This window comes from Pongo abelii, chromosome 3 (assembly GCF_028885655.2).
Source record: "Pongo abelii isolate AG06213 chromosome 3, NHGRI_mPonAbe1-v2.0_pri, whole genome shotgun sequence".
Classification (NCBI taxonomy): Eukaryota; Metazoa; Chordata; class Mammalia; order Primates; family Hominidae; genus Pongo; species Pongo abelii.
In genome coordinates this window covers 51,945,176-51,952,829 of record NC_071988.2, presented here as the reverse complement: position 1 = coordinate 51,952,829, position 7,654 = coordinate 51,945,176, and the positions used below count along the sequence as shown (strand labels likewise).

Below are 7,654 nucleotides of genomic sequence, written 5' to 3'. Positions count from 1 at the left end.
TTGGAACTTTCAGCCTCACCCCTCAACCTCCAGGGAGGTGAGAGGGGCTGCAGGCTAAGCTGATCGCCAATGGTTAATGATATAATCAATCATGCCAATCTAATGAATCCTCCATAAAAGACAAAAAGGAGAGCTTCTGGATAGCTGAACTCATGGAGGTCCCTGGAGGGTAGCAGCACTTGAGAGGGCATGAAAGCTCCACAACCCTTCCCCCTACCTCACCCTATGCATCTCTTCCACCTGGCTATTATCTGGATCCTTTGAAATATGCTTTATAATAAACTGATAAACTTAAGAAAACTGTCCATTTATTTTTTAAATTCAGAATTTTAAAATATTATTAAACAGTACTATAATACTTTGGGGAATTAAAAATAAGAGGAGAATCAAAGTTTTGCTAATAAGGGACAAGAGTATTGAGTGACAGGCAATTTCAAAACCAAATGATTCTATCTTTTCACATAGCTGTCATAGCTTCACCACCAAGAAAACTGTCACATTTTTAGAGAAGCCCCTAATTTCAAAAGAATTTCTGCCAACTTCTTTCACTGTGTTTTATTTCACCTGACAAAAGTGTTTACCTCATGTGATAGGAACAGTTTTATAGCAGTAATTAAGAAAATGTAATGAACAGAGGTTGGTAGCAAAACACTTTATTATTGATTTTTGCTTATGTCTTTTCACCGTGTAGTTTATGAATTCAAAATATTATTGGCATTTATAAATAAAACAGACTCTCATATAAAAATAATAATAGGTAGTAAGTACTAGCTCATACATAAAATTTCTTATATTTTTCAATGAAATGTATTCCTTAATTGCGAAAATCACAAACCTGAATTTAGCACACTAAATATCTTCAGGTGCAATTTTTATTTGAGTCACCATTCTTCTTTCTTCAGCCTCATGTTTCTGTTACTTGTTGTTTCACCTTCCTTCCTATAAATATATATCACAGCCTATATTTCCATGGCAACACTGCTCTGTTCTGCCAGTTATCATGAAAGAAAAAAATGGGAATGTGTTCCCGATGGTAAACGGTGAGCTGAACTGAAACTATCAACCATGGGTGAGACATTTACTGGTATATATTCTATGCCACGTGATCATGGAAAACCTGAGTTTATGAAAACAACAGAAATTTTGTATATTTACCTGAGAACTTTATCATATCAAATTGCATTTTGGAAGATCAAGCAGTCAAAAATATGCTACTTACCTGTATTAAATCAGAATATCCCACTATTTGTTATGCAATGAGTTTGTGGTATACTAATAAACTTACATGTTAAAAAATTATTTCATGAATGAAGAGGTTTGTAAATGCTTATTTAAATAATGTAAGTCATTACTGAAGAACTTAGAATATTTTCAAAAAATATGAAGGTCTGGGGTTTTATCCTGCTTGCAAGCTAGCCACAAGTTAACTTGACACAGTTTCATGGATGCTGGCAAAAGTCATAAAAGTCCTGGGTCAGAGACAAATTATTTTATTATTCATGGCCCACCAGGAAGCATGAGCATCAGCATATTTTTGATAGTTGTCTTCGTTCTTATGTTTCACAGAAGCAATGTGAATACGCCCAGAGGCAGCCAGCATATGCAGCAGTTTGCATTACAATAGAAGAGCCCTAAATTTAGGAAACCCAAATTTCTTATAATGGACAGTAAGCATGCTTTTTCTTTATTGAAGAAGTATTATATTGAATAGCATCTATGCCTTAGATTTGCTCCAGAGGAAGATAGTATATCTATTTCCCAAGCTGTTCACTATAATAACATATTTGAAAAGATAGTCCAGATTAAATGGCATCTTGTGTCTCCACTCAGAAGACATTCAGAAATACAACAGTCTATGGAGAATTGTCTCCTAACAGTCCTTCAATGTGCTTATTTCCATTGTAAATCTTTAAGGAGTAGGAAGATGTTCTAAATCTAATTTGCATATCAAAAGTGTGTGTGTGTGTGTGTGTTTATGTGTGTTTGTGTGAGATGTGTGAAATCTCTCTTAGTAAGAGGATGTAGAAATCAAGAAAAAATTGAAGTAAAATTTTTTTCAGTGCTGGATATTTTTAAACAACTTAACATTCCTCTACTGTTGCATTCTCAATTATTTTAATGTATGATGGGAAATAGGAGCATAGGAGCTTTACATTCGATTTAGTAAAAATATTTATTTAGGTATAATGGCCTATATTTGAATACCATCTCCGATATTAACTGTTTAGATGTCAAGAAAAAAAAAAAAAGAAAAACTCTCTGAACTTCAGGCTTTTTTTCCTGTGGAATTTTACCATATGAATTCAATTTTTTGACTAAATGAAATAATGCATGTAAGTAACTTAATGTCTGCCTAATAAATACATATTTTATATATAATTATATGAATATATTATTATAGAATACTATATCTTATATTAATTTCTATAATATTATAATTTGAGTTATTATGAAATAAACCTGAAAATTATATTAATATAGGAGTTTTAAAGTAAGGGTAAAGTAAAAACTGAATTAAATATTTGTGCATGCACAGAGGCACATGTATATACACATATAAGACAATATTCATTAGAAAATATCAAACAGGGACCTAGACAGCTATCCAAATATCAAAATAGCCCCAAAAAGGCTCAAGGATCCATTAAAATCTGCAGCAACACAGTAGAGTAAAAAACTGGAGAATATCCACATAGAAAGGATTGCTGCTGAGATTCACATACCTTAGACACCAGGAGACAGCTAGGAGCAAAAAAGAAAGGCAAAAGCTATTGGTATCAGTCATGCAGCAGGAATCACTGTGGTCGTCAGTGGCCTGCTCCACAAAGGACACTGGCATCTTTTGCTATGAAGGTAACCTACATTCATTTTTACCAAAACACCCCAGAGATGGAGATATGGCTGCCTCAGTCCTCGCCTACCCAAGGAGTGGACACCGTTGAGCTGCTTTGAGAAATAAACCACGACCTCTCCCAAACCCATGAGTCCCCTAACCTTGGAGCCATGGCTAAAATGAGAGTGCCCACACTCTCAACCCAGGCTCTGTGCCTGTGGTGAGCCAACCCACCTCTCAGACACTAGGGCCATTGTCACAGTATGCTAGTTTGCACTATGTGTTCCAGAGGCAAGTTCTTGTTGCATGTGCCAAACTCCAGGCACCGGCTCAGCTGCCATCAAAACTAGTCCCTGCCTGGACACCAGACCCTTTCTAATACTGCTCATGCCTGAGTTCCTGTTCTTGGCTCCCTCATTACTTCACAAATATCCATGTTTTGCATACTGTTACCAATGCAGTAGGAGGGATGCCTGTGTCTTAGATGTCAGTGCTAATACGGACATGGATCTCCAGAGTTATAGTCTTCCATGCATGCCTGTACTTCAGGCCTCAGCTGTGTGGCTACTCAATGGACACCACTCATCAAAGACACCAGGTGCTACTGCCACCAGAAGTGAACCCGTAAGTGAGACCCAATGCCAAGAGGGGCCACATCAGCCACAACTTTCCAGTGGGAGAATAATTGATTGGGAGGATGTTAGAAGCCACTGCCACTAAAGATGCCAACAACCCTTGCTGCCACTGAAGACATCCACAGCATTTGTGCCTGAAGATCCCTGCAATCTTCATCAATACCAACCTCCACTCACAGAGCTACACAAAGACTACACCTGTGTCCACACAGGTGCCAGAAGCCCTGCAACACATCTAGCAAGTGCCCTTGCATCCATCCACCCCAAAGGGGAAGGTTTTTCCTTGGAAAAACTAGCCTGTAAAATGCTAGACATCAAAGTAAGGCAATAAAAATCCATGAAAAAACACACAAACAAAGAAACATAACACCACCAAAATAACACAATAATTCCCAGTATCTGACTCCAAAGAAATGGCACTATATAAACTGCCTGAAGAATGTTTCAATAATTGTTTTTAAAAGCTAAACTTTTTTAAAAATGCAAATAGATGATTCAACAAAATTACAAAAACAAAAAAGGTCTAAAATTAGAAATTAACAGAGAGAATATATATATATTTCCAGAATTTCTGGAACGAACAGAAATTCTGGAAATAAAAATAAATAGAATGAAGTGAAAATGTCAAATAGAGTGTTAAAGGCAGAAACCTGTCTCCAGTTTGTTAAAGAATACAAACTGGTACTTTCTATCACACTAGTACCTGATATGTCCAGGTGGAGTCTCCTGAAGGTGGCAATTTTAAGAAAGAGGTTGTTGTTGACTTATAGGGCTATCTGCTGCTCATTAGAGATGAAGAGGGGCCCCTAGAAGGCATAGTTTGCCATGCAGGTGTATACTGTTATGTTTTTACACAGCTTGGAGAATGAGGTAAGCTTGCAGACTGTTTACCACTACTACAGTTGAATGGCCAACTATCAGAACACAAGGGAGATTCTTCTAGTTCTGATGGGAACTCAGGATGCCATAAGTTCCACTAACCCAAAGGTCATTGATGACACCAGGGTGAAGAAGCCCTCTAATGACCTAAAGCGGTGCATATACTACAAGATGTGTGCTACACACAGGCTAAAAGTGAAGGTCTTCGAGGACATTGACCAAAAATTGTTGCCACAAGGAGCTATTTCTCCTCTGTCCCATCAAATCCCAGCACCAGCCAGAAGGAACTTTGAATTGACGTTCCTTCTACTGCCAACAAGCCTATGCCCAATCATAAGCAGTCCAAGTCCAACCTTTTTACCTCTTGAAAATGGAGTGACCCAGACAAAGAGAAGAAAGGCTTGGAAAGTCACGTGGACAGCATGGGGAGCAGCTGAGCCATCCCAGTTAAACAGGACTTGCCCTTCTTTGTCTTTGCACTGAGAGCCAGTACTTATCTCCAGCCTGCTGTAGCCTGTGTCCATTATCCTCCCCCTGGCCAGGGCCGAGGAGTGGTCAGACCAGCCTGCATTGTGCTGAAAGCCCACAATCATCCCAGCTTTCCAGGCCTTAATCAACTGGCGGTGGGAGTGAACTCCAGATTGGCTGATTGCTCCCAGACTGCCACTGTTCATCCTGACTTCAGTGCATCTCTGATAGACCTTTGACACCTTGCAACAAAGAATTTATGGGAGGGAGAACTGTGGATATGGAGTGCTCCTCAAGAAAGCTGAGCAACTCACAAAATACCCCTTAATTTCTATAACAGGCAATTCACTCCACAAAGGAAGGAAATCAATGAGAGTTTACACTTTTTCTTTCAGGAACCTTTCTTTAAAGAAAAAATTCATCTACAGGAGCTTTGCATATTTTGGGTACAAGCAATGGTAGAAACTTAAGACATTAAAAAGCAAAAGAAAGAATCTCTGAACTAAATCATAGTTTATTGAAATACATACAGTCAGAGGAAGAAAAATAAAAAGGCATAAAGAAAGCTCATGGAATTTGTGGGACAGCATCGAAAGAACAAATATTCAACTTACAGGAATTCAAAAAGAAGAAAAGAACAAAAGTGCATAAAGCTTACTTTAAAAAATCATAGCAGAAAACTTTCCAAATCTGGGGAAGGGTATAAAAATCCAGTTACAGCAAGACAAAAGTTTCCAAACAGATTCAATTCAAAGACTACACTAAGGCATATTGTCAAAAACCAAAGACAAAGAGAGGATCCCAAAAGCAGCAAGAGAAAAGATGCAAATCACTTATAAAAGAGTTATAATAATGCTAACAGCAGATTTCTCAGAAGAAATTTTGCATGCTAAGAGAAAGTGGAATGATATATTCAAGGTGCTGCACTTAAACTGTCAATCAAGAGTATTTCATCCAGGAAAACTATTCTTCAGAAATAAGAAGGGATAAAGATGTCCCCAGACAAACAAAATCTGAGGGAAAATATCACCAACAGACATGTCTTTTAAGAAACACTAAAGAGTCTGGCATGATGGCTCATGCCTGTAATCTCAGCACTTTGGGAGGTCAAGGCAGGCAGATAACTTGAGGTCAGGAGTTCAAGACTAGCCTGGCCAAATTAGCAAAACCCTGTCTCTATTAAAAATGCAAAAATTAGCCAGGTGTAGTGGCACACGCCTGTAATTCCAGCTACTCAGGAGGCTGAGGCATGATAATGGCTTGAACCTAGGAGGCAGAGTTTGCAGTGAGCCAAGATTGTGCCATTGCACTCCAACCTGGGTTACAGAGCAAGAGCCCACCAAAAAAAAAAAAAAAAGGAAGGAAGGAAGGGAAGGAAGGAAGGAAAGGAAGGAAGGAAGGAAGGGAAGGAAGGAAGAGAGGGAAAGAAGGAAGGAAAGGAAGGAAGGAAGGGAAGGAAGGAAGAGAGGGAAGGAAGAAAGAAAAAGAAAGAAAGAAAAGAAAAACTAAAGGGAGTTATTTAGCTATTTCAGCTGAAAGAAAAGCGTGGTAATTAGTAAAATGAAAACATATAAAAGCAAACTCTTACTAATAAAAATGAGTACACAAATTCAAAATAATCCAACTCTCATGATGGTGCATAAACCATTTCTGTCTGAAGCATGAAGGTTAAGAGGTAAAACAATTAAAAAATGACTGCAATGCTACATTAAGAAATGTAAAATTTAAAATGTAATTTGTGACATAAATCATAAAATGTGGAGTGATGGAGTAAAAATGTACAGTTTTTTAAATGTAATCAAAGTCAGTTAATTTATTATCAGCTTAACTAACCTGTTGTAACTGTAAGATATTTTATGTAATTCTTATGGTAACAAAAGGCAAAAACATATAGTAGTTATATAAAATATAACAAGTAAGAAATCAAAGCATACCACTATAGAAAATCACCTAAATACAAAGGAAGATAGGATGATAGGACAAGAGGAAGAAAGGAATAAAGAATCTATAAAACAACTGAAAAAGAATGAACAAAATGACAGTAGTAAGTCCTTACCTATCACTGATTACCTCGAATGTAAATGGATTAAATTCTCCAATAAAAAGACATGGAGTAAAAGAATGTACATTAGAAAAAAGAGGTCAATCTATATGCTGGCTACAAAAGACTCATATCACCTTTAAGGACAAACACAAATTGAATATGAAAAGTTGTAAAGAATATTCCATACAACTAGAAACCAAAAGATGCAGGGGTAGTTATGTTTATATCAGACAAAATAGACTTTAAGTAATAAATTTTAAAAATAGAAAAGGTTATTACATATTGGCAAAGGAATCAATTCATCCAGAATGTATAAAATTATAAATATGTATGTACTCAACACCAAAGCACTTAACTGTATAAAGCAAATATTAACAAATTGGGGCAATAGAGTAATACTAGGAGACTTCAAAACAAGATTGTTAACAATGGCCAGATCATCCATACAGAAAATCAGTAAAGAAATATTGGATTTGAACTACATTTTAGATCAAATGGACCTGACAGACATATAAAGAACATTCCATGCAACAACTGTAGAGTACACATTCTTCTCAAGTGCACAAGGAACATTTTCCAGGATAGATCAGATGTCATGCCACTAAAGTCTTAACAAATTTGAAAAGACTGAAATTATATCAAGTATCCTTCTTAACCACAATCGTATTTAACTACAAATAAATAATAGAAATATTTTTGTAATATTCATGAATATGTGGAAATTAGACGCCATGCTCCTGAGCAACCAGAGTCAAAAAATTAAAAGCAAAATTTTTAAAAAAAGTTGAAAAAAAA

The 7,654-nt window shown here is 36.6% G+C and overlaps 1 pseudogene; it reads left to right on the top strand.

Annotated features, from left to right (window-relative positions):
* The first annotated feature begins 3,337 nt into the window (after positions 1-3,337).
* LOC112132993 (arf-GAP with GTPase, ANK repeat and PH domain-containing protein 1-like) lies at positions 3,338-4,926 on the top strand (annotated as a pseudogene).
* The last annotated feature ends 2,728 nt before the right edge of the window (positions 4,927-7,654 follow it).